The 27,157-nt window shown below is 45.3% G+C and overlaps 1 protein-coding gene across 2 annotated transcripts in view; it reads right to left on the reverse strand.

Moving 5' to 3' along the window:
• HS6ST2 (heparan sulfate 6-O-sulfotransferase 2) overlaps positions 1-27,157 on the reverse strand; it is a 475,127-nt gene that overhangs the window by 364,939 nt on the left and 83,031 nt on the right. The gene's annotated exons all lie outside the window — the stretch shown is intronic.

Below are 27,157 nucleotides of genomic sequence, written 5' to 3' on the forward strand. Positions count from 1 at the left end.
ATTTTCTAAGCTACATTATTGGAGTCAGTGGGGGTCTCATTGGCAGACCCCCACCAATCCACAAGCTATAATTCAACTTTTAAGCATTTTAAGGAGAAGATTGGGCAATTTCCCTGGATAGTATTATCAGAATGAGTGTAGGTCCAATAGGATAAAAATTCAGAGGTATCTAACTATTCACTACGCGTTTCTGGGACTGTCCGTCCCCTTCCTCAGGGGTACCTCCCACAGTACCACATGTCTCCACCATTGATCATCCCAGAGTGTGAGTCACCAATATAGCCTCCAGCTGTGGAGCTCCCTTCAGTGCAGCCTTGGAATCGATCGGTTGGTCCGGTGTGTGGGTCACACCTCAGTCTCAGACAATCTGGCTGAATCCACCCCTAGAGCAGACCCCTCCAGTGTACAAATACAAACAGAAGCGTTCCCTATCTCTTTTTTTCTATTTTATACAATGAGTGTAGATCTCAGTAGTCGGCCCCCCACAAGCAGGAAGTTATTACAAGCTCGAAATAGAACTAAAAGGCATTTTACTAATTGACAGACTAGTCCATTTCCCATTTCACCCCATTTCATAGGGAAGATCCCAAATTGTGACCCCTAGTACTTATCTAAGTGGAGTGGTCAAAAATTCCACATACAATGGCACTGTTGTGGGCAACTGTGCGGTGGATGCTGTATCGCGGTATTATTTTAGTACTGAATTTCTATCTTGTATTGACCTTGTATTGAAGTATTACTTTCCGTTCTGTGGCTGTGCTCAGATGCTGTGCATTACTGACTGTCGAGTTTTGATGTAGAGCACTCCTGTTCCAGCAAAATTAATAAAAAGAAAGAAAGAAAGCAACTAAAAAAACATAACAGGCAGCTTCAGGATAAACATGTACGAGAGGCACTAAGAAGAGTAGAAAATGATAATGCTGTGCCCTTCTGTGCTGAGAGGCAGGATTGCAGAAGACGTAATATAACTAAAGGAGATCGAGGACTCTCAGGTAATGCAAATGGAGGAGATGGTGATTGACAAACCTCTCCTCCAGATGCTCCACTTGTACAACCTTTATAGAAGGACTTAAGAAGCGGTGTAAAGCACTGAACTGCGGTTCACGGGTTAGTAAAGTTTAACTCTTTGTGTGCCACATTTAAAGCTCGCCTGCTTAACAACAGCTTTAAGGCAAACCTGTCACCTGCCATAAATATGTATTAATAATAATATTTTTTTAACTTGGTGTAAATGCCACTGTTTTCCTGAATCCGGCGCTGTTGTTCTTTTGTTCCTGCGCCTCTCCGTTCCTGAGATATAGCCTCTTCTTCCCTGTATGTACATCTAGTCTTGTCAGCCAAGTGGGTGTGGCCCTCAACTGTTCTCTATTAGAGAATCATGCCCAGTTGGCTAAAAAGATTAGATTTATATACAAAAAAAAGGGGGCCTTAGCTAAGAATTGGAGAGGGGCAGGAAGAAAAGAAAAACAATGCTGGATTCAGTACGGAAGAGGCATTTATAATATGATATATATATATATATATATATATATATCATATTATAAATGCCTCTTCCGTACTGAATCCAGCATTGTTTTTAAGTGATTAAACTTTAAAAAGGAGCCAACACTAATAAAAAAAATTATATATATATATATATATATATATATATATATATATATATATATATTTATTTATTAGTGCCGGCTCCTTTTTAAAGTTTAATCACTTTAATGATGAAAAGTTCTGCAACTTTCTGTCACGGGTAGGTTAGGCTAGCTGGGAAGGCCTAAACTGGCCCCAAGACTGGGATCCCTGTGCTGACCCTCAACCTAGAGGTACACGGAAGGGTAGTGAGGACTGGGCCCCCAGCATGTCCCTGTCTCCTATTTATGCACTGACCTAACCCCCCTCCGTACCATTTCACCAACAGGTGGGACACAGCGAGATAACCCCCCTCCCAAAAAAGACCCGGACAGGGGGAAAAGCTGAAACTCATTCACTCTGCAAACAACCACAGAGGGAAGACAATAAAGGCACAGAAGGAAATAAAATATAAGGGAGGAAGTAAAGAACAGCAAGAGACACTTTCACACAATACAAGAAACAGATCGCAGGTCACCAAAAGAGGATCGCCAACGACACCAGGCATTCGGAAGACCATGAACAGACTCTATATTTGGCATTCTCCTAACAAACTGACTTTCAGAAAAGTTGCACACTGCTCAGAGAAGGATTAATTCCTATACAGCTGGGAGCAGTGGACACAACTCAGCCGACGCCCGGCAGAGCTGAGCATTTAAGAAAAAACAGGTTATCTGTCGGACTCTGCAATTTGAACAGGGTCTGTTGCCATTGCTGTAATCCACAAGTGTAGATCCGGACAGTGCATGAAACTTTCTTTGAAAATTTTACACCATTTTCACATTTTTAAGATATTCTGTGCTGTCAGTGATTAGTCATTTTGAGGAATGAGCAGCAAATTTTCAAACTTTGCGTTCTCATATCAGTCCAACGATTTCTTTACACAATCATGTTATCATCTATAAGAACATTCTGGATCTATAAATATGACATGTAAAAAGGTAATTAACTGGTCAGATGTCACAGGGATATCTGTTATGGCGAATCTCTGTCCTAGAGGCTCATTATTCACCACCCGTCTTACAAGACTCCTTACACAGTGCAGAGATGGGTGATCTTTGTCACCTAGCCTGGCATTACTATGGTGACAGGAGTCAGTAATTTTCCAGCCTTACATTGTATGAAAGTCACAATTTACTCCCTCTGCGTTACGTTGTATGAAAATAGAACATATGTGGATATTACATAAGACTAAAGCCGGTATAATATGTATAATTTATGGATTATCATAGAAAACAATATTACCCTTACAACCTTTTATGCTAGTTAGCTCATAAGGTGGGTGGTAAGAACAAGTTATCTTATCACAGGTATAAAATATATATATACCGTACATATATATATATATATATATATATATATATATATTTATTTTATTTTTTTATTTATTTTTTATTTTATTTATTTTAAATGCTCTATACTTTTCGAAAGCTCCAAAGTTTCTAAAAGGAAAAGGAGAAGAAATAGTAATAAATTGCACTCTATCTACACTTTGGTTCTACCGAAGCTAAATCACATTTGTGGTGCAAAAACAATTAGCTACTGGGGTAAAACAGTTTAAATCGTTGCAACCACAATTTTGGAGGTGTGCAAAAATTTGGCCATTTGTACCCATTTCATTAATTTTTTTTTTTACTCTAGCCCATAGAAGCTGAATGATGCACAAGATTTATTAACAAGCATATACGATAAATTTCGCACATGTTATTTTTCCATCAGACCCGTTTTCAAAATTTGTGTTTTTTTATGAATCTGAACCTATATACATGAATATTTTCATTGCCATACAGACAGTTGACCACAGCGTGGTGCCCAGATAACAAGTGTACAAACATCACGGTTAGCTCCAAAGCAAAGCCAGGACACTGCCTTTAAAAAAAAATAAAAACAATATATTGTCCAAAATGTGCTAATGCTGGCTATTAGGAAGACAGAGGAAATCTCACTTGTGCCAGATGCACCAAATTTATCAATGTGGTGAAAACTAGGAAATAGATTTGCATTAAGCTATACACTTTTTTATGCTATATCTTTGTTAACGGGAACCTGTCACATGAAAAAAACGCTATTAACCTGCAGATATAGGGTTAATCTGCAGGTTAGAGTTTGAGACCTGCCTGGTGCTTGCATAGTAAAACCAGCCCCTGTGAGGTAAAAAACTTTAATCCTCCCGGCAGCGTTCAGGTTTCAGTCATGGGTGTGGCTCTGTGTATGGAGTGTAACCGCCCGCCCGGACTGACGGACAGCTGGTTCTAATACTGAGCAGCTGTCATTCAGTGTGAGGGGTGTGGTTACAGCTGATGCTCTCCATACATAGGGCAGTGACTGAACTCATGCTGATGCCACCCCCGTGACTGAAACCAGAACGCTGCCAGGAGGAATAAACTTAAGCGGGATTTACACGCTACGACATCGCTAGTAATTGCTAGCGATGTCGAGCGCGAAAGCACCCACCCCCGTCGCGCAAGCGATATCGTGTGATCGCTGACGTAGCGAACATTATCGATGTCACTAAGCGGCCAGCCAATCAAGGTGGAGGGGCGAAGATGAGCAGGAAGTAAACATCCCGCCCACCTCCTTCCGTCCGCATTGTTGGTGGACGCAGGTAAGGAGACGTTCGGCGCTCCTGCAGTGTCACACACAGCGATGTGTGCTGCCGCAGGAGCGACGAACAACATCAATAATAAACAATTAATGATTTTTGGGTTTGGGACGACCTCTCCATGGTGAATGATTTTCACCACTTTTGCGGTCACTTAAGATCGCACATACGTATCACACGCTGCGATATCGTTAATGACGCCGGATGTGCGTCACAAACAACGTGACCCCGACGATAATTCATTAAGAATATCGTAGCGTGTAAAGCCCGCTTCAATTTCCTCCCAGCAGCGGGGTTCAATATGAAGGCGCCAGGCAGGTTTCAAACGCTATTAACCCCATATATGCAGGTCAATAGTATTTTTTCATGTGAGAGGTTCCCCTTTAGGGCTTACCTTAGGCCAATACTTGCCCCAAAAGCTGACACTTTTTGAACATGTTTGGACTCTCAACAGCCATACTCTCTTTTCTAGACATTTTAAAAAGTATTTTATTAAGACCAAATTAATAAGTAATTTGATTAAATTGATTTGTACCATATAAGGATGGAACTTGTCCCACAATAGACATTACATGGCACGGTGGCACGGTGGTTAGCACTGCAGTCGTGCAGGGGTTCAGGGTTCAATTCCCACCAAGGACACCATCTGCAAGGAATTTGTATGTTTTCCCCAGGTTTGCGTGTGTTTCCTCTGGGTTCTCTGGTTTCCTCCCACACTCCGAAGACATACAGATAGGGAATATAGATTGTGAGCCCCAATGCGGCTAGTGTTGCGAATGTATGTAAAGCGCTGTGGAATTAATGGCGCTATATAAATGAATATTATTATTTCCCAGTTAGCACCATAGAATTCCCAGTATTCCATATTACTTAGAGTACCATAATATTCTCAGAAAAAGTACTGTATAAATATTAAACAAAAAATGACCCATTGGATGTCCACTCAGAACCTAAAAATGGCACACTTTGTCAAAGAAATGCCATATTCTGGTCCTTAGGAGTGCCAAATACCGTATGCAGAAAGCACATTTGGGGTTGGAAGGCTTCCTACCAGGTAATTTGAGACATCTCAAAGCAGTTTGTTACCTATACAGCAAATATTGTAATATTCCCTAAATCCACATTATGTTGGATGAAAGAGTCCAGAAGGACAACAATTTGACCTTGTCATACATCAAGTGTCAACGTGCCAACTGGGACTTAGTCTCGTAAGACTCTATGAATCCGGCACAACAAGATGACAAAAAGTGCCCTGCATATGGGTGACAGGTACGGTAGGATACGTGATCCTCGCTGGAAAAACAATCCACAAAACCTTTAAGAAACCTGTGATCTCATGTACACATTTAGGATTAGAGATGAAATCCACTTACTAAAATATAACTCTAGAAATCTGACCCACAAAAAGTCAGAACGCCATATGCCAGATGTCATCGAACACAATCTGTGATATTTAAGAATGACCCCAGAGTTCCCGAGCCTGTCTATCCCTCAGGAGGGAAGGGAGCGAGGGCTGCTGCTCCGTATAGAGGACAGATTTAACTCTTAAGCCTGGATGTTGCTGCGCTGTTTCCCGTATCCTTGTCAGTCACCGGCTAACCTTGTCACAGGAAAAAGAATACAGAGAAGTGATCGTTTTGACGTCCTGTCGGATGCCCGGTGCTCAGGCTCCCTCTCATCTGATTACTATCAAACACTAAACCTCTGTTTTTCCACACAGGACTGTAACTGGACGCCAACCAACCTCAGCCAGGAGAGATAGCAAATTAGTCGTAATGCCGAGCGGCTTGTTCACTTTCTTCCATGGATGTTCTAGAATCATTTTAACCCCACCAGAAATGTTATCCGATGTTCAGAAATGGCTTCATGTGATAAAGGTTCAAGGTAAAAAAATAAAAAGATGTAACACAAATATATTTTAGAAACCAAGAATAAAGACTGCTCAAAAAATTGAATCAACTATGGAGCCGAGGTCTCCAACCTTTCTGACCATGTGAGCCACATTCAGCTCTGAGAGATGGTCACAAGCCACATCCACCTCCCACATTCAGCTCTGAGAGATGGTCACAAGCCACATCCACCTCCCACATTCAGGTCTGAGAGATGGTCACAAGCCACATCCACCTCCCACATTCAGCTCTGAGAGATGATCACAAGCCACATCCACCTCCCACATTCAGCTCTGAGAGATGATCACAAGCCACATCCACCTCCCACATTCAGCTCTGAGAGATGATCACAAGCCACATCCACCTCCCACATTCAGGTCTGAGAGATGGTCACAAGCCACATCCACCTCCCACATTCAGCTCTGAGAGATGGTCACAAGCCACATCCACCTCCCACATTCAGGTCTGAGAGATGGTCACAAGCCACATCCACCTCCCACATTCAGCTCTGAGAGATGATCACAAGCCACATCCACCTCCCACATTCAGGTCTGAGAGATGGTCACAAGCCACATCCACCTCCCACATTCAGGTCTGAGAGATGGTCACAAGCCACATCCACCTCCCACATTCAGCTCTGAAAGATGGTCACAAGCCACATCCACCTCCCACATTCAGGTCTGAGAGATGGTCACAAGCCACATCCACCTCCCACATTCAGCTCTGAGAGATGGTCACAAGCCACATCAACCTCCCATCCTCCTCACAATAGTGACACCCAAAGCCCTCATTACCGGTATAATATGTCATGCTAGGTACGGGGAAGTAACAAGCAAATGGTGAAAGGAAAGGTAAGGGAAACCGTGTCTAGGGAAAGGGAAGATGGTGACTCCTGACTAAACCTACTGCTGGTCCCTGGGATTCCTCCCCACCCTAGATAGGTTCCACACCTATGCACCGAGCCGAATACCTGACCCTAGATATCCTTAGTGCTGGGCCCTAAATAGGGAACAGATGTGATGAGCTCTACATCAACCCCACTAAACACTATAGAAGACACAAGAGGGACACACAGGTGGAAAATGCATGAACTACTTATCTACAGATGACTCAGTTCTACTGAGTTTTCAGCAACGATACAACAGAGGAGTAAAAGCTACCTGCTTGCAACAAAGGCTTCAATGAACTTAAAATATCACCAGCATCAGTCCAAGGAACGAAAGGTTATATAAGCACCAAGAGAATGCCGATGATCAGCAGCTGGGTAGAAGACAAGCTCCTTCTGGGTCCAAAAGGGGGAGAGATGAATCCAGTAGGAAAGCTACCTAAACCAATGAATACTGACAGCAGGAACAAGTGAAAGTGAGGAAGCATTCTGTACAGCTAAACTCTGTGACCTTCTATGGCCAGAAACCATATGACTGTCAAAGGTGACACACCTGTGACATGATAGCCAAAGCTTTTCCACAGATATCCCACTGAGGCGGTATGCCAAGATCCAGGGGTTTCTCACTAAAGTCACCATCTATAGACATTCTCTTCATAGCTCCTGTCTAGATGTGGTACTTATTCACCAAGCTCAAAGATAGCCACGAGCCATAGATCATGGGCACGCGAGCCACATGTGGGTCCCGAGCCACAGGTTGGGGACCACTGCTATAGAGGATGCAGAGGTAAGAAATAATCCTAACCGGCCACCAAAATCCCTTCTCCTACATAAGGACACTAGCATTATAAATGAAACATAGAAGGTTGAGGACTTTTTCCAGATATTATATTTTGGCCCAGAATCTGTAAGCTTCTAGTTAATTAGTACTATTTTTTTGTTCGTCCCGGTAGCTCTATCACGATTGATGGTACTGCTACTTGCTCTGTTGTATACACATTTAGTTTGGGTTGTTATCATGTTGGAATACTGCCCTGCGGCCCAGTTTGTAAAGGAAGGGGATCATACTTGGCTTCACTATGTCACAGTACATGTTGGCATTCATGGTTCCCTCAATGAACTTTAGCTCCACATAGCAGACAGCACTCATGCAGCCCCAAACCATGATACTCCCAACACCATGCTTGACAATAAGAAGGACACATTTGTCTCTGTACTCCTCACCTGGTTGCTGCCACACACATTGATACCATCTGAACCAAAATACTTTATTTTGGTCTCATCAGACCACACAGGAAATGGTTCTAGTATAGTTAAGTCTACTTGTTTTCAGCAAACTGTTTGCGGGCTTTCTTGTGCATCATCTTTAAAAGAGGCTTCCTTCTGGGACTTCAGCCATGCAGACCATTGTGATGCAGTGTGTGGTGTATGGTCTGGGCACTGACAGACTGACCACCCCCCCACCACCCCTGTAGCCTCTGCAGCAATGCTGGCTACACTCATATGTCTATTTTGAAAAAACAACCTCTGGATAGGATGCTGAGCACATGCACTCAACTTCTTTGGTGGACCATAGCGAGGCCTGTTCTGAGTATATCCTGTCTTGTTAAACCACTGTATAGTCTTGGCCACTGCGCTACAGCTCAGTTTTAGGCTATGTGCGCACAGTGCGTTTTTCGCGGCGTTTTTGCGCGTTTTTCGGGTGCGTTTTTGGCCTCAAAACTGCAGGACTTTGCTTCCCCAGCAAAGTCTATGAGTTTTCATTTTTGCTGTCCGCACACATCTGTTTTTTTTACCTGCGTTTTTGAGTTAAAAAAAAAATGGACATGTCAGTTCTTTCCTGCGTTTTTCTGCGTTTTCCGCCCATTCAATGCATTTGAAAAACGCAGCAAAACGCAGAGATCAAAAACGCAGCAAAACGCAGCCAAAAACGCACCAAATCGCGGCAAAAACGCATGCGTTTTTTCGACGCAGGTGCGTTTTTGTGCGTTTTTAGCGGCCAAAAACGCACAAAAACACAGCGTCAAAAAGACGCAGTGTGCGCACATAGCCTTAGGGTGTTGGCAATCTTCTTACAGCCTCGGCCATCTTTATGTAGAGGAACAATTCTTTTTTTCAGATCCTCAGAGAATTCTTTGCCATGAGGGGCCATGTTGAACTTCCAGCGACCAGTATGAGAGAGTGTGTTAGAGATAACACCAAATGTAACACACCTGCTCTCCATTCACACCTGAGACCTTTTAACACTAATGAACCACATGGCATTGGGGAGGGAAAATGGCTGATTGGGCACAATTTGGCCAATTTTATATAGGAGTGTACTCCCTTTTGTTGCCAGTAGTTTAGACATTAATGGCTGTGTGTTGAGTTATTTAGAGGACACCGAATTTACCCAGTTATACAAGCTGCGCACTGACTACTTTATATTGTATCACAGCGTCAGATCTTCAGTGTTGTCCCATGAAAAGATATAAAATATTTACAAAAATGTGAGGGGTGTACTCACTTTTGTGATATACTATATAAGGAGAGGACAGGACAAGTTGTGTGGTTTTGTATTAGCTGATAAAACAGAAAAACCTGCCTTTAACTCATGGAAGGTGACAAATTTTGCATTCCCCAGTCAGCATTACTTAAATAAAACAACTTACGATGTTGCACCTCCTTACTATTACAAGAATCAGTGATATTAGCCAGAAAAGGAAAGTGCTGCAGACATCTTACGAGCCATGAGTTGTCTGAACGGGAATTTGTCAGCAGTTTTTTTGCTTATTAAAACCTCCGACGTGCCTATGTATACCTCAGAAAAAGTGTTTCATACTTGTCCCGTGGTACATGTGCAGTATAATGGGCGTATAAAGATTGCAATCAGCGCCACCATCGTCCCTTCAAATGCCGCCTCTTCCACATGCCTGTAGGTGGATTACTTCTCTACATCAGTCACAAAGTTTTTAATTAACAGGAGCCTTTTTTGCTCTTAGTTTACATACTAGGAGCATGCAGAAGGTGAGTTGTCCAGCTCCTTTCACAGAGTGTTTGTGCTATGTGACGTCCATTGTTGTGGTGGCTTTGTGTCAGTGGGGCGGTGTGGCCTGAAGTCATGGGGACTCAGCCTTGCAGCATGGAAGTTGTGAGGGCGCCGTGGCCTGGAGTCATGGGAACTCAGCCTTGTAGCATGGATGTTGTGAGGGCGCCGTGGCCTGAAGTCATGGGGACTCAGCCTTGCAGCATGGAAGTTGTGAGGGCGCCGTGGCCTGGAGTCATGGGGACTCAGCCTTGCAGCATGGAAGTTGTGAGGGCGCCGTGGCCTGGAGTCATGGGAACTCAGCCTTGTAGCATGGATGTTGTGAGGGCGCCGTGGCCTGGAGTCATGGGGATTCAGCCTTGCAGCATGGATGTTGTGAGGGCGATGTGGCCTGGAGTCATGGGGATTCAGCCTTGCAGCATGGATGTTGTGAGGGCGATGTGGCCTGGAGTCATGGGGATTCAGCCTTGCAGCATGGATGTTGTGAGGGCGCCGTGGCCTGGAGTCATGGGAACTCAGCCTTGCAGCATGGATTTTGTGAGGGCGCCGTGGCCTGGAGTCATGGGGATTCAGTTTTGCAGCATGGATGTTGTGAGGGCGGTGTGGCTTGGAGTCATGAGGACTCAGCCTTGTAGCATGGATTTTGTGAGAGCGGTGTAGTCTGGAGTCATGGGGACTCAGCCTTGCAGCTTGGATGTTGTGAGGGCGATATGGCCTGGAGTCATGGGGACTCAGCCTTACAGCATGGATGTTGCAAGGGTGGTGTGGCCTGGAGTCATGGGAACTCAGCCTTGTAGCATGGATGTTGTGAGAGCGCCGTGGCCTGGAGTCATGGGGATTCAGCCTTGCATCATGGATGTTGTGAGCCACCAAGTCACCTGCCCTGCTGGTGCACTTTAAGAAAGTTATTTTCTAAAAGCTGGCAGTAAGTTTGAGAGTTGACTTTTGAGTCGATCTTCAACCCCAAAAAAGTCTACTTTCCGCATCCTAAATAATACCAGTGTGGCGCCCTGGACTAGCCAGGTTGTCACAGATAACACTCAAACACCCCCACCCCCATTAGACAGGGACACCAGCCAAACACAAAACCCTTGTTGCCTCCCTCCAGTGTCTGATGTCCACACCAGGTGGGGCGGAGCCAAGTGGTTGGCCCCACCCACCGAGGAGTTCACAGGCCTGGAGGCGGGAAAAAGAGTGAGTTTAGTCCAGGAGGTGGAAGAGTGAGGAGTAAACACTTGGGTGTCTGGGTTTGTGGCCCAGGCACTGACAGCAAGGTTGGCAGATGGTGGTGGCCGTCTGCAGGAGTCGTGAAGCAACGCTGAACCATAGGACCGGGGTCGGGCGTTAGCCCGCCGGTACCGACCGGGGAGCAAAGTGAAGCCAGCACACACAGGCAGGGCCATCGGACCCCGACCAAGCTTGGAGCCGCCGACAATAGTCAAATCCGAATGTGACCGGAACCCCAGCGGTTTCCTAACAACCAAAGACCCGATAGAAGGCAACCGCCCACACCGTGAGGGTATACAGCTACCGCCTAAGGCTAGAGACCCAAGGGCCAGCGCCTGCGGGCAAATAGGCTCCTTCGGCATCCATACACCGGGGAGCGGACTACCGTTGGGGATCCATAGTAGTCAAACAAGTACATCAAGGTGCAGGGAAAGACAGCCGCCATCACCTGTCCGGGGAGAGACACTGCAGCCGGCTGCGGGACCCGTCCATCCAGCCATTTGGTTTACCGAGGACTTTGTGCATCTCTTACTGAGTGAGTACACCCGTGCCATCCGGCACCGCGCCGCGCTGTCCCTGCAACCCTGAACCTCACCAACCCTGCCTCCCCGTCACATCATCGGGCCCCGGGACCACCGACCACTACCCACGGAGGGGAAACCAACATCCCAGCTGCTCCCTACCATCGCTCCCGGGATCCCCTTCACCAGCAGCGGTGGTGCCCATCTTCATCACGACCCGTGGGTGGCGTCACGGACTAAATCCCCCAAACCAACCACCCTTTTCACTCACGGGCGAGGGGCGCCGCTCGAGTCCCCGGATCCGGCCCACCGCTCGAGCCACCGAGCAGCAACAGCCGCAGCAGCGCCGGACCCGAGCGTTAGCGAGCGCGCAGCGGCGGCGTCCTCCCTGCCCGCGACACCAGCCCATACCTATGAGGTAGCAGGTCACCTGTCCTGCTGGTGCACTGTCGCCGCGGTGGTGGTTGGCGCATGGCGCTGCACCTTTAAGGCTTCATAACGCTAGGGACCCACTCAGAGGTTCGCCGTGATGTGGCAGTGGCTTCATACAGTCTGATCAGAATGTTAATCCAAGAAATTCATGTTCAGGTGTAAAAATTTTTGCCTATTATTCACAAAGTGCCTGAAGTCTTGTTCCTGTGCAGTGGAATTGAAGACCTGTACAGGCGCCCTACTGAACAGCCAGTGATTCCACGGTGCAGGTGCAGGACTTCGGGACATTGTTGAGACATGGATACGTCATCCACTTACACACAGTTAGAAGAGGGTGTTTGATGGGACCAGGGTGGCATTTGAAGAGACTGGGGAGGCACAAGTCACAATCTGGAGACACCCATCGGACCGGACCACGCAATTTACAAACAGCACAGGACAAGTACAAATCACTTTTTATGAGTTATGCAGGGTCTGTCTTAGGATATATAAAAGGAACCAGAATAATGATGTGGTTTTTCACTGCACTGCTGGAAATAAAGGAATAGCCGATGCATGGAAAATGCATAAGGGGTGGGTTAGGCTACGCATTTCGAAGGGGTTGCAGGAAATTTATTCACATGAGCCTATAGGTGATGAGCAGGGTTTATAAGCAAAAAATTCAGTGCAGTGAGTGCTCCATGTAAAGATTAAAATACGGTATGCTCCTTCCTGGTTTGAAGTAGTTAATGATATTAAGACCGTAAGCTCAAAGATACAAATGTATTATTCAGATTATCCGAAATGTTACAGGTGAAAAGGTTATTTTTTAATTAAAGGTTAACTTTTTTCATATAGGAGTGTGAACAGAGGGGTGTACAGACCCGCAGACATTCCCCTGACCCTCCTCCAGGCTTACCAATATTAATTTGGAATCACTTACCTTGTTTCTTATGGACGGACTGCTCTATAACGAGTGTGGATGTCATGGAGGAGGGGGAAGGAAATCTGTGTTTAAGTATTTCTTCAGAGTTTTCTTTGGGGGCGTGCACTTTTACTCCTCCCTACCAGATGCTGCCAATCACAGCTCAGCAGCTAGTCAATCAGTCACAGATGCTGCTGAGCTGTGATTGGCTGGAGTGAAAGGGCCCGCATCTGTGACGCCCTGGGCAAGCCAGGGGTCACAGGTCATTGCACCATCACACCCTACACCCCAGTTAGGAACACCAAAGCTAAACTAAAATCCTTGTTGCCTTCCTCCAGAGGCTGATGTTCACACCATGGGGTGGGCCAGGCGGTTGGCTCCGCCCACCGAGGAGTTCACAGCTCTGGAGGCGGGGAAAACCAGGCAGTCCAGTGAGGGACGTGGAAGAGTAAACAAGCAGATAGAGTTTGGAGGAGGAAGTGAAAGGAGTGAAGTGAAGTGGAAGTGGTAAAGGAGGAGTAAGAGAAGCTGAAGGAAAGTGAGAACAGTTACAGAAGGAAAGCTTGAAGTGTGTCCAGCTGTGTGTAGGACAGGGTCAGCAAGGTCAGCAACAGTGGTGATTGTCTGAAGGGGTGACCGTTTGGAAGTTCCTGGAAGGACCGCGGACGGGTAGTGACCCGGCGGTCTGGAGCAGCGTACCAAAGGACAGTCAGCACCAGGGCAGGGGCCTCTCGGACCCCGGCAAGGCTAGGAGTCGCCAAATTTGCCAAATCCGTCAGTGAAGGGGACGTCGATCCCCCAACAACCAAGTCCCGATTGAAGGCAACAGCCCAACCTGTACAACAGAGACACCGCCACCGCCAGGGCACCAGTTTCTGAGGGCCAGCGCCTGCGGGCAAAGAGTAGTGCTCCTCCGGCCCAGCTTGAAGCCGGGGAGCGGGTTACCGGTGGGAACCCATCGCGACCAACAGACAACTTTAGGTGCAAGGATAAGGGACATCACCACTACCGACTGGGTGAGCAGGTGCAGCCGTCCGTGGGACCGACCAACCAGCCGTTTGTTTACCGAGAACTGTGTCACTGTCTCAGGCTGAGTGAGTACCACAGTGCCGCAAGGCACAGCGCTGCCCCCGCGTCCCTGCGCCCACCAGGCCCTGCACTCTACATTTCATCACCGGGCCCCGGGATCACCAACCCCTACCCACGGAGGGGCAACACAACACCTAGCTGCTCCACTTCACCATCCCCGGGATCCCCGCATTGAGCAGCGGTGGTGCTACACATCACCACAACCGTGGGTGGCGTCACGGACAATATCCCAACACCCCAAATCTCCCCCTTTCACTCACGGGCGAGGAGCGTCGCTCGAGAAACCCCCCGGGATCCGGCCCACAGCTCGGGCCACCACTGAGCAGCGGCAGCCGCCGGACCCGAGCAGAAGGGGGTGAGCGCGGTGTGCCGACACCCTCCTCCCCGCCCGCGACACATCCAGAGAAGACTCTGAAGAAACGCCCAGTTGAACTACAAGCAGAAATTTCACATACTACGCTTCAGTAGCAACAAATGTGAATATCTCTGTGATGGCGCAACGTAGAGCATAACAGAAAAAAGCGTCGGCATTCAGAGCTCAGAAATCTTTACAATATATGTAAGTCAATTTTTTTCGATCATGTGATAGGTCCTTCTTAACAATTGTAAAAGTCTTACTCCAAAGGAATATACTCAAAAACAAAACCCTCACTTGCTAAATCTCTACACAATGATCACAATCTACAGTTATATTTATCACTAGCTGTGGTACCCGGTGTTGCCCAGGACATTTACTAAGTGCCGTTCTGTCTCTCTCCCGATTTCACTCTCTCCTACTCGCTCACTCGCCCTCTCTGTCTCCCTCTTTCTCTGTCTGCCCTTCTGTCTGTCTCTGTCTTTCTGTCTGTGCCTGTCTGTCTATCTGTCTGTCTCTGACTCTGTCTGTCTTTCTCTGTCTTTGTCTGTCTCTCTTGCTTTGTCTGTCTGTGTATGTCTGTATGTCTCTGTCTGTCTCTGTCTGTCTCTGTCTGTCTCTCTCTCTGTGTCTGTCTGTCTCTGTCTGCCTCTTTATCTCTGTCTTTCTCTCTCTGTTAGTCTCTTTCTATGTCTATCTCTCTGTATTTGTCTGTCTGTCTCTCTGCCTCTCTCTGTGTCTCTCTCAGTCTCTCTGTGTCTGTCTGAGTCTCTCTCTCTCCATCGATATCATATTACCTCACACATAAGCTTCTTATACTAAGAATGTCCCTTGTTGCCTATAGCAACCAATCAGAGCTCCTATTAATGACCTGTAGCTTTCAGCTCCATTGACTTTAATGGAGGCATTTTTTTTGGTGAATAACTGTAAAGCGCGGGGTTACAATTTCCCCTCAAAACATAGTCTGTGATGTTCCCTGAGTCAATAGGGTGTCTGTGCAAAATTTTGTGATTGTACATGCGACAGTGCGGATTCCTTTACCGCACATACCCACATACATACATACACACATACACTCGATTTTATTTAATAGATTGTCTCTGTCACCTGGATACGTCTGTCATTAGCCAAGTCTTTAAGTTTTAATGTTTGCACAAGCACGGCAATAATTGCATTGATAGACCTACGATTGAAGCATTCATAAACATGGATTGATCCACAACTCATTTGAAATGGAAAATAAACCAATCTCTTCAAAATCATAACATAAGGTTTGATGTGAAATGTATAGATCAATAAAATATTATTGCTTCGCTATCAATCACCAGATATCACTATTCAAACTGCATATGTTTATAAATAGTTCTCTTCGACCTGATGAGGCTGGTGTACTTACTTTGAACATCAATATCAGAATGCCATAATATTGAAATTACCATGAACATTTTATCAAGCCAGCTAGAACTGTACTTATAATCTTCAAAATTTTATATCAGACTGGGGAATTTTCAAAAAAGATTACACAACAGTTCTGACATAGATTTTCAAAGTAAGTACACCAGCCTCATGAGATCCAAGAAATTTATGTTAAAAGGTATGAAGTTTGCAATGTGACATCTGGTTGTATAAACCCTGCCCTTTATACAGTTATATTTGTAAGATTACTCCACCGCAATCGGGACTGTTGGTGGGCATGTTACTATATAGACATATATATGTAAAGAACAAACCACTTAAGGAACTAGGTGTCACACTAGGTACAGGGAGGTACCAAATGGACGGCGAAAGGGAAGGGAAGGAAACCCCTTAGTTTAGGGAAGGGGGAGATGGTGACCCCTGACCAAACCTCCGGCTGGTCCATGGGGTCCAACTCTGTCCTAGATAGATTCTGCACCTATTCGCCAAGCTGGATACCTGACCCTAGGTATCCCTAGTGCTGAGCCCTAAATAGGGAACAGGTGGGATGAGCTCTTTGTCAACCCCACTAAACACTAAAGAAGATACAAGGAGGACACAGGGGGAAAATGCATGAACTACTCATCTACAGATTACTCAGGTAGAAGTTCAGCAAAGTTTCAGCAACATCACTACAGATGAGTGCAAGCCACCTGCTTGCAACCAGAGCTTGAATGAAATGAATAATATCACCAGCACCATCCAGGGAAGATGGAAGTATTTAAGCACTAAGGGAATACTGATAATCAGCAGCTGGATGCAAGAAGGGTTCCGCTGGGTCTGAAAGGGGAAGAGAAGAAAACCCAGCAGGAAAGCTACCTATACCAATGAATACTAACAGCAAGAACAATAGAAAGCCAGGGAACATTTTGCGCAACCAAACGGTGTGACCTTTTATTGCCAGAAACCACATGACTGTATGTCAACCGTGACACACCCGTAACGCTAGGTCTTACAAGCAGCTACTTCCCATTATTCCCACACTTTATTGCATCTAGATAGTGACAGTGAAATCTTGCATTGGTGAAAGGTGATACTACTGTAACATAAGGTTTTCTGGTTGTTTTTGCTACAAATTTACTTATGACAATGCCAATAATTTGATGATTGCTGGCATAAACTAATACAATGGGGCAGAATTACAAAAGCTAAGATCTAGACAGCACAAACATTCACTAGACAATCTTAAAATTCACCATATTTAGTGCTTTATGCTGCTTGGTAAAGTTAATTTACACCTTATACCACCTATTATTTGGCTTATTATTTGTAAGCATCAAGATTCTAAATTTAATGCTTAAAGGAGTTGTCTGGGACAGCTATACAGTTGCAGATGAGCACAGCTCCATCAACTGATAGCGGCTGCGGCCCGGTACTGCACATACGCCCCCTATTCAAATCAATAGAGGATGTGCAGTACCCGGACGCGGACAGTATTCCGTTCACAGAGTTGTGCAATGCAGCTCTGTAACTCAGTATTCCAGCAGGAGGCGGCACCGTGAGCAGCTGATCGGCTGGGGTGCACGTTCACCGATCAGACATTAATGACTTATTCTAAGGATAGGTCATCAGTGTTTAATTCCCAGAAACTCCTTTAATACATTTTTTAAAAATTAGATATAACCTAGTTGCTGCAATGTTTCAGTGGTGAAAGCAAAAGTGTTGAGATTGTAACGATGGTCATTATTGCCAAACAGTTCAATTTTAGTTTTGTCAGGCCACAGAGCAAGTCTCCAAAAATTAAGTTCTTTGTTTCTGTGTGCATTTGCAAAAATTAATCTGCTTTTTTTAATGTTTCTTTTGGAGTAATGGCTTCTTCCTGGCAGAGTGGCCTTTCATCCCATGAAGCTGCAGTACTCATTTCACTGTGGATAATGACACAATCTTACCAGCTTCCGCCAGCATCTTCACACGGTCTTTTACTTTTGTTCTTGGGTTGATATGCACACGTCTGACTGAAGTACGAAACCACACAGAACCTGTCTCCTTCCTGAGCAGTATGATAGCTGGATATTCCCATCTTGTTTGTACTTGCGTATAATTGCTTTTACAGATGAATGACGCACCTTCAGGTATCTGGAAATTGCACCCAAGCATGAACCAGACTTGTGCAAGTCCACAATTCTTTTTCTGAGCTCTTTACTGATTTCTTTGACTTTCCCATGACGCTACACAAAGAAGCCGTGTGTTTCAGGTATGCAATAAAATACAACCACAGCTGTGTCTCTAATTAACTCAGATGTTGCCAATAAACCTATCAGAAGCTTCCAAAGACATGACATCATCATATGGGCTGTCCCATATTGTTTAAAGGCATAGTATTCTCAGTGTATGCAAACTTTTGACTTTGCAGAAAGTAATAAAAATGCCTTAAAATATTCTCTCTCATTATTCTGGCATTTGGCAAATAGAAATAATTTTGGCTTCTAATTGACCTAAAATGGGAAAGATTTATTCTGATCTCATGTCAGATAGTGAGAAAAACATGCAGATGTGTCTATTTAGATAGTGTATGTAAACTTCTGGTTTCAACTGTACAAATGTTACTCTAACATCACAAGGGGCTACAAATGTTCCCTTTTGTCCTAACATAGAAAAAGAATAAAAACTAGTAAAATGTGTGTAGACAAAGAGATAATAAACTATTACAACTGACGCATAATCTTACATTTCAGCCATAAGTACAAAGATGTCCTTTAGTTCCTTTATTAGACAAGTCCTTCTTCTGTAATACATGCTGAAAGTGTAAATTCTGGGGATGAACCTGGACTTCAGAAAGACTTTTTATACTGATAATAATTACGGAGTAAAATGGCCACCTGAGGACGGCACAAATTGTACAGTATACCGCTACGCTATGTCAGATCACTGTTTCCATGCAAACCCAGGTACGAAGCTGCATTAGAAAATCACTTTATTTCATATAAGCGTCCAATTAGGCAGTCAAAGCTGGAACTGTCATAATAGAGAGATTAACCGAGTCAATGTAGCCAAACTACTGGACATCTCACCGTGTGTTGTGTCTCTTACGAGCGCCCAGTAATTGTGATTTATTATCTCAATTAGCAAAGTCCGTCTTAGTTCAACCTATTGTCCTATGTGCATAACCTTTTCATTTACTTAAACAAGATGCTTTTAGGATCAGCGGAGACTTTAAGTGGATGTTGCACAGAGATATCAACACATATATTGGAATTTTACAATCAAGTATGGTCTGTTGAAGAGCAAGTAAAGAGTCTGCAGCTGGAATGGGGTCCATGAAGAATAAGGTCCTTCTTGAAGGAAATCCCACATGTACATCAAAGCCCCCAACTTTAGCAAGGTTAGAAAAGTTTGGAATGTAAAGGAACACATACACATTAGAAAGTTGTCAGCCAAAACATCATTGGTTTATGGTATGCCAAGTTCTCCTGTGTTCCTTCTGCTGTGAGCAACTTCTCTCAATGTCAAACAAAAGGATTATCCGGCAAAATTCACAGGCCAGATCCTTCTGTTCCTCGGGAATATCTGGTGGTGAAGAGCTGGGAAGCCTCAATTGACATTACAATAGATGGCCAGCTGACCCCTCCAAAATCGATGCATCTGACATTACAATAGAAAGATGGCCAGCCCCTCCAAAATCGATAGGTCTTACTTACAATAGATTGTCGGCCAACTCCTCCAAAATCGATGGGTCTGATATTACAATAGATGGTCAGCCGACCTCTCCAAAATAGATGGGTCTGACATTACAATAGAAGGTCAGCCAACCCCTCCAAAATCGATGGGTCTGATATTACAATAGATGTTCGGCCAACCCCTCCAAAATCGATGGGTCTGACATTACAATAGATGCTCGGCCAACCCCTCCAAAATCGATGGGTCTGACATTACAATAGAAGGTCAGCCGACCCCTCCAAAATCGATGGATCTGACATTACAATAGGTCAGCCGACCCCTCCAAAATCGATGGGTCTGATATTACAATAGATGGTCAGCCGACCCCTCCAAAATCGATGGGTCTGATATTACAATAGATGGTCAGCCGACCCCTCCAAAATCGATGGGTCTGATATTACAATAGATGGTCGGCCAACCCCTCCAAAATCGATGGGTCTTACATTACAATAGAAGGTCAGCCGACCCCTCCAAAATCGATGGATCTGACATTACAATAGGTCAGCCGACCCCTCCAAAATCGATGGGTCTGATATTACAATAGATGGTCGGCCAACCCCTCCAAAATCGATGGGTCTGACATTACAATAGAAGGTCAGCCGACCCCTCCAAAATCGATGGATCTGACATTACAATAGGTCAGCCGACCCCTCCAAAATCGATGGGTCTGATATTACAATAGATGGTCAGCCAACCCCTCCAAAATCGATGGGTCTGATATTACAATAGATGTTCGGCCAACCCCTCCAAAATCGATGGGTCTGACATTACAATAGATGCTCGGCCAACCCCTCCAAAATCGATGGGTCTGACATTACAATAGAAGGTCAGCCGACCCCTCCAAAATCGATGGATCTGACATTACAATAGGTCAGCCGACCCCTCCAAAATCCATGGGTCTGATATTACAATAGATGGTCGGCCAACCCCTCCAAAATCGATGGGTCTCACATTACAATAGAAGGTCAGCCGACCCCTCCAAAATCGATGGATCTGACATTACAATAGGTCAGCCGACCCCTCCAAAATCGATGGGTCTGATATTACAATAGATAGTCGGCCAACCCCTCCAAAATCGATGGGTCTGACATTACAATAGAAGGTCAGCCGACCCCTCCAAAATCGATGGATCTGACATTACAATAGGTCAGCCGACCTCTCCAAAATCGATGGGTCTGACATTACAATAGAAGTTCAGCCAACCCCTCCAAAATCGATGGGTCTGATATTACAATAGATGTTCGGCCAACCCCTCCAAAATCGATGGGTCTGACATTACAATAGATGCTCGGCCAACCCCTCCAAAATCGATGGGTCTGACATTACAATAGAAGGTCAGCCGACCCCTCCAAAATCGATGGATCTGACATTACAATAGGTCAGCCGACCCCTCCAAAATCCATGGGTCTGATATTACAATAGATGGTCAGCCGACCCCTCCAAAATCCATGGGTCTGATATTACAATAGATGGTCAGCCGACCCCTCCAAAATCGATGGGTCTGATATTACAATAGATGGTCGGCCAACCCCTCCAAAATCGATGGGTCTCACATTACAATAGAAGGTCAGCCAACCCCTCCAAAATCGATGGATCTGACATTACAATAGGTCAGCCGACCCCTCCAAAATCGATGGGTCTTATATTACAATAGATGGTCGGCCAACCCCTCCAAAATCGATGGGTCTGACATTACAATAGAAGGTCAGCCGACCCCTCCAAAATCGATGGATCTGACATTACAATAGGTCAGCCGACCCCTCCAAAATCGATGGGTCTGATATTACAATAGATGGTCAGCCGACCTCTCCAAAATCGATGGGTCTGACATTACAATAGAAGGTCAGCCAACCCCTCCAAAATCGATGGGTCTGATATTACAATAGATGTTCGGCCAACCCCTCCAAAATCGATGGGTCTGACATTACAATAGATGCTCGGCCAACCCCTCCAAAATCGATGGGTCTGACATTACAATAGAAGGTCAGCCGACCCCTCCAAAATCGATGGATCTGACATTACAATAGGTCAGCCGACCCCTCCAAAATCGATGGGTCTGATATTACAATAGATGGTCAGCCGACCCCTCCAAAATCGATGGGTCTGATATTACAATAGATGGTCAACCGACCCCTCCAAAATCGATGGGTCTCACATTACAATAGAAGGTCAGCCGACCCCTCCAAAATCGATGGATCTGACATTACAATAGGTCAGCCGACCCCTCCAAAATCGATGGGTCTGATATTACAATAGATGGTCAGCCGACCCCTCCAAAATCGATGGGTCTGATATTACAATAGATGGTCAGCCAACCCCTCCAAAATCGATGGGTCTCACATTACAATAGAAGGTCAGCCGACCCCTCCAAAATCGATGGATCTGACATTACAATAGGTCAGCCGACCCCTCCAAAATCGATGGGTCTGATATTACAATAGATGGTCAGCCGACCCCTCCAAAATCGATGGGTCTGATATTACAATAGATGGTCAGCCAACCCCTCCAAAATCGATGGGTCTCACATTACAATAGAAGGTCAGCCGACCCCTCCAAAATCGATGGATCTGACATTACAATAGGTCAGCCGACCCCTCCAAAATCGATGGGTCTGACATTACAATAGATGCTCGGCCAACCCCTCCAAAATCGATGGGTCTGACATTACAATAGGTCAGCCGACCCCTCCAAAATCGATGGGTCTGATATTACAATAGATGGTCAGCCGACCCCTCCAAAATCGATGGATCTGACATTACAATAGGTCAGCCGACCCCTCCAAAATCGATGGGTCTTATATTACAATAGATGGTCGGCCAACCCCTCCAAAATCGATGGGTCTGACATTACAATAGAAGGTCAGCCGACCCCTCCAAAATCGATGGATCTGACATTACAATAGGTCAGCCGACCCCTCCAAAATCGATGGGTCTGATATTACAATAGATGGTCAGCCGACCTCTCCAAAATCGATGGGTCTGACATTACAATAGAAGGTCAGCCAACCCCTCCAAAATCGATGGGTCTGATATTACAATAGATGTTCGGCCAACCCCTCCAAAATCGATGGGTCTGACATTACAATAGATGCTCGGCCAACCCCTCCAAAATCGATGGGTCTGACATTACAATAGAAGGTCAGCCGACCCCTCCAAAATCGATGGATCTGACATTACAATAGGTCAGCCGACCCCTCCAAAATCGATGGGTCTGATATTACAATAGATGGTCAGCCGACCCCTCCAAAATCGATGGGTCTGATATTACAATAGATGGTCAACCGACCCCTCCAAAATCGATGGGTCTCACATTACAATAGAAGGTCAGCCGACCCCTCCAAAATCGATGGATCTGACATTACAATAGGTCAGCCGACCCCTCCAAAATCGATGGGTCTGATATTACAATAGATGGTCAGCCGACCCCTCCAAAATCGATGGGTCTGATATTACAATAGATGGTCAGCCAACCCCTCCAAAATCGATGGGTCTCACATTACAATAGAAGGTCAGCCGACCCCTCCAAAATCGATGGATCTGACATTACAATAGGTCAGCCGACCCCTCCAAAATCGATGGGTCTGATATTACAATAGATGGTCAGCCGACCCCTCCAAAATCGATGGGTCTGATATTACAATAGATGGTCAGCCAACCCCTCCAAAATCGATGGGTCTCACATTACAATAGAAGGTCAGCCGACCCCTCCAAAATCGATGGATCTGACATTACAATAGGTCAGCCGACCTCTCCAAAATCGATGGGTCTGACATTACAATAGAAGTTCAGCCAACCCCTCCAAAATCGATGGGTCTGATATTACAATAGATGTTCGGCCAACCCCTCCAAAATCGATGGGTCTGACATTACAATAGATGCTCGGCCAACCCCTCCAAAATCGATGGGTCTGACATTACAATAGAAGGTCAGCCGACCCCTCCAAAATCGATGGATCTGACATTACAATAGGTCAGCCGACCCCTCCAAAATCCATGGGTCTGATATTACAATAGATGGTCAGCCGACCCCTCCAAAATCCATGGGTCTGATATTACAATAGATGGTCAGCCGACCCCTCCAAAATCGATGGGTCTGATATTACAATAGATGGTCGGCCAACCCCTCCAAAATCGATGGGTCTCACATTACAATAGAAGGTCAGCCAACCCCTCCAAAATCGATGGATCTGACATTACAATAGGTCAGCCGACCCCTCCAAAATCGATGGGTCTTATATTACAATAGATGGTCGGCCAACCCCTCCAAAATCGATGGGTCTGACATTACAATAGAAGGTCAGCCGACCCCTCCAAAATCGATGGATCTGACATTACAATAGGTCAGCCGACCCCTCCAAAATCGATGGGTCTGATATTACAATAGATGGTCAGCCGACCTCTCCAAAATCGATGGGTCTGACATTACAATAGAAGGTCAGCCAACCCCTCCAAAATCGATGGGTCTGATATTACAATAGATGTTCGGCCAACCCCTCCAAAATCGATGGGTCTGACATTACAATAGATGCTCGGCCAACCCCTCCAAAATCGATGGGTCTGACATTACAATAGAAGGTCAGCCGACCCCTCCAAAATCGATGGATCTGACATTACAATAGGTCAGCCGACCCCTCCAAAATCGATGGGTCTGATATTACAATAGATGGTCAGCCGACCCCTCCAAAATCGATGGGTCTGATATTACAATAGATGGTCAACCGACCCCTCCAAAATCGATGGGTCTCACATTACAATAGAAGGTCAGCCGACCCCTCCAAAATCGATGGATCTGACATTACAATAGGTCAGCCGACCCCTCCAAAATCGATGGGTCTGATATTACAATAGATGGTCAGCCGACCCCTCCAAAATCGATGGGTCTGATATTACAATAGATGGTCAGCCAACCCCTCCAAAATCGATGGGTCTCACATTACAATAGAAGGTCAGCCGACCCCTCCAAAATCGATGGATCTGACATTACAATAGGTCAGCCGACCCCTCCAAAATCGATGGGTCTGATATTACAATAGATGGTCAGCCGACCCCTCCAAAATCGATGGGTCTGATATTACAATAGATGGTCAGCCAACCCCTCCAAAATCGATGGGTCTCACATTACAATAGAAGGTCAGCCGACCCCTCCAAAATCGATGGATCTGACATTACAATAGGTCAGCCGACCCCTCCAAAATCGATGGGTCTGACATTACAATAGATGCTCGGCCAACCCCTCCAAAATCGATGGGTCTGACATTACAATAGGTCAGCCGACCCCTCCAAAATCGATGGGTCTGATATTACAATAGATGGTCAGCCGACCCCTCCAAAATCGATGGATCTGACATTACAATAGGTCAGCCGACCCCTCCAAAATCGATGGGTCTGATATTACAATAGATGGTCAGCCGACCCCTCCAAAATCGATGGGTCTGATATTACAATAGATGGTCAGCCGACCCCTCCAAAATCGATGGGTCTGATATTACAATAGATGGTCAGCCGACCCCTCCAAAATCGATGGGTCTGATATTACAATAGATGGTCGGCCAACCCCTCCAAAATCGATGGGTCTCCCATTACAATAGAAGGTCAGCCGACCCCTCCAAAATCGATGGATCTGACATTACAATAGGTCAGCCGACCCCTCCAAAATCGATGGGTCTGATATTACAATAGATGGTCGGCCAACCCCTCCAAAATCGATGGGTCTGACATTACAATAGAACGTCGGCCAGCACCTCCAAAATCGATGGGTCTGACATTACAATAGAAGGTAAGCCAACCTCTCCTAAATCAATGGGTCTGCCATTCAATAGAAGGTTAGCCAACCCCTCCAAAATCAATGGGCCTGACATAACAATAGATTGTCGGACGGCCTCTCCAAAATCGATGGGTCAGACATTATAATAGAAGGTCATCTGACTCCTCTAAAATCGATGTGGCTGACATTCAATAGATGGTCAGCCGACCCCTCCAAAATTGATGGGTCTGACATGCAATAGATGGTCAGCCGATTACTCCAAAATCGATGGGTCTGACATTCACCAAAATCAATGCATCTGACATTCAATAGAAGGTCAGCCGACTCCTCCAAAATCGATGGGCCTGACATTACATAGATTGTTAGACGGCCCCTCCAAAATCGATGGTTCTGACATTACAATAAATGGTCAGGCGACCCCTCCAAAATTGATGGGTCTGACATTCAATAGATGGTCAGCCGACCCCTCCAAAATCGAAGTGTCTGGGATTCTTTTATCTATTACGTATGGTGTTAAAGAGAATCTGTCAGCAGGTTTTTGCTATATAAGCTGACAGCAGCATGTTGTAAGGGTTAAAACAGAAAGTTCAGGCATGCCTGTGTTGTCACAGTACAATCTTTTCTTTATTTAAAAAAAAAAAAAAGAAAGTTTTTTTCCGTCAGCTTACTGGTCAAGCAGTGGTCCACGTCCAGAGAGGTAGCGGCCACTGCAGGTAAAATTAATAGAAAACAAAAGGTTGTTCCATCGAAGAACCCACATATGGGAGTATATAAAAATTAGCAGTCCTATAATGATAATACGTTTCGATGGCAGTGCCTTCTTCACGATCTTATCAGTCAGTGCGCCTCACTAGAAGGGTGGGCGCTTCCTGCACATGATCGGAAGAACAGCTTCGGGCCTTCCGATCATGCCGAGGCGTGTACATCCAAGAGGTCCTAGTCAGGGGTAATGACGCCCCTTAGACTAAGAGGTTTCATTACCATACATACACAGATTATGAATCAAACATTGAAAATAGACTTAAACAGGTATTGATCTATGTCTTTTACACGCTGTGGTGGTAATAAATTCACTATAACATTCTCTAGGTTTGAAAAGGTTACAATGGCCTTTGAAAATACCACACTTGTGAAATGTAGAGCGGTGTTAATATCTTTCAGGATTCACGGAGGTTTCCCACTACAGCTTAATCTTTAAAGAAAAAATAGAGGAGATTTTGCCCTTCTTTGTCTTGCTTTAATAAGCAGTTTGTTCACCTTCTGTAATTTGTGTCTTACAAAGGTTCTGCTTATAAACATACAGTACAAACGACCCCTTGTTTAATCCTTAGTGTTTAAGGGTCAAGGGTTTGGGAGAGTATTATGTCTTTCTCATACATATGCTGGAGTGATTTATTATAGGATATTATAAGATACAAGGTGTGGATAGTGCAGGACATATTTATGTTGTTTTGGTTGGAATCAGAAAGGTGCAGCCATCAGCTTAGAGGGGTTATCTCAGTTTAGAGAAAAGGATTTGTCCCAAGTAATGAGCACATGCTTACAAGCTGTTTTCTATAGAGCTTGTAAGCGCTGCTCTGAAGTTCGCCAGACCTCAGAGATAGGCACTGCTTAGAAATGTTGATGGGGGGATATCATCGACTGATCATACACATTTACACATTACAAATGGACTACAATCAGTATTTCCAAAGACTCATTGGTTGATTTTCCTTATGGTTGATTATGAT

Source organism: Anomaloglossus baeobatrachus, chromosome 9, assembly GCF_048569485.1.
Source record: "Anomaloglossus baeobatrachus isolate aAnoBae1 chromosome 9, aAnoBae1.hap1, whole genome shotgun sequence".
NCBI classification, from domain to species: domain Eukaryota; kingdom Metazoa; phylum Chordata; class Amphibia; order Anura; family Aromobatidae; genus Anomaloglossus; species Anomaloglossus baeobatrachus.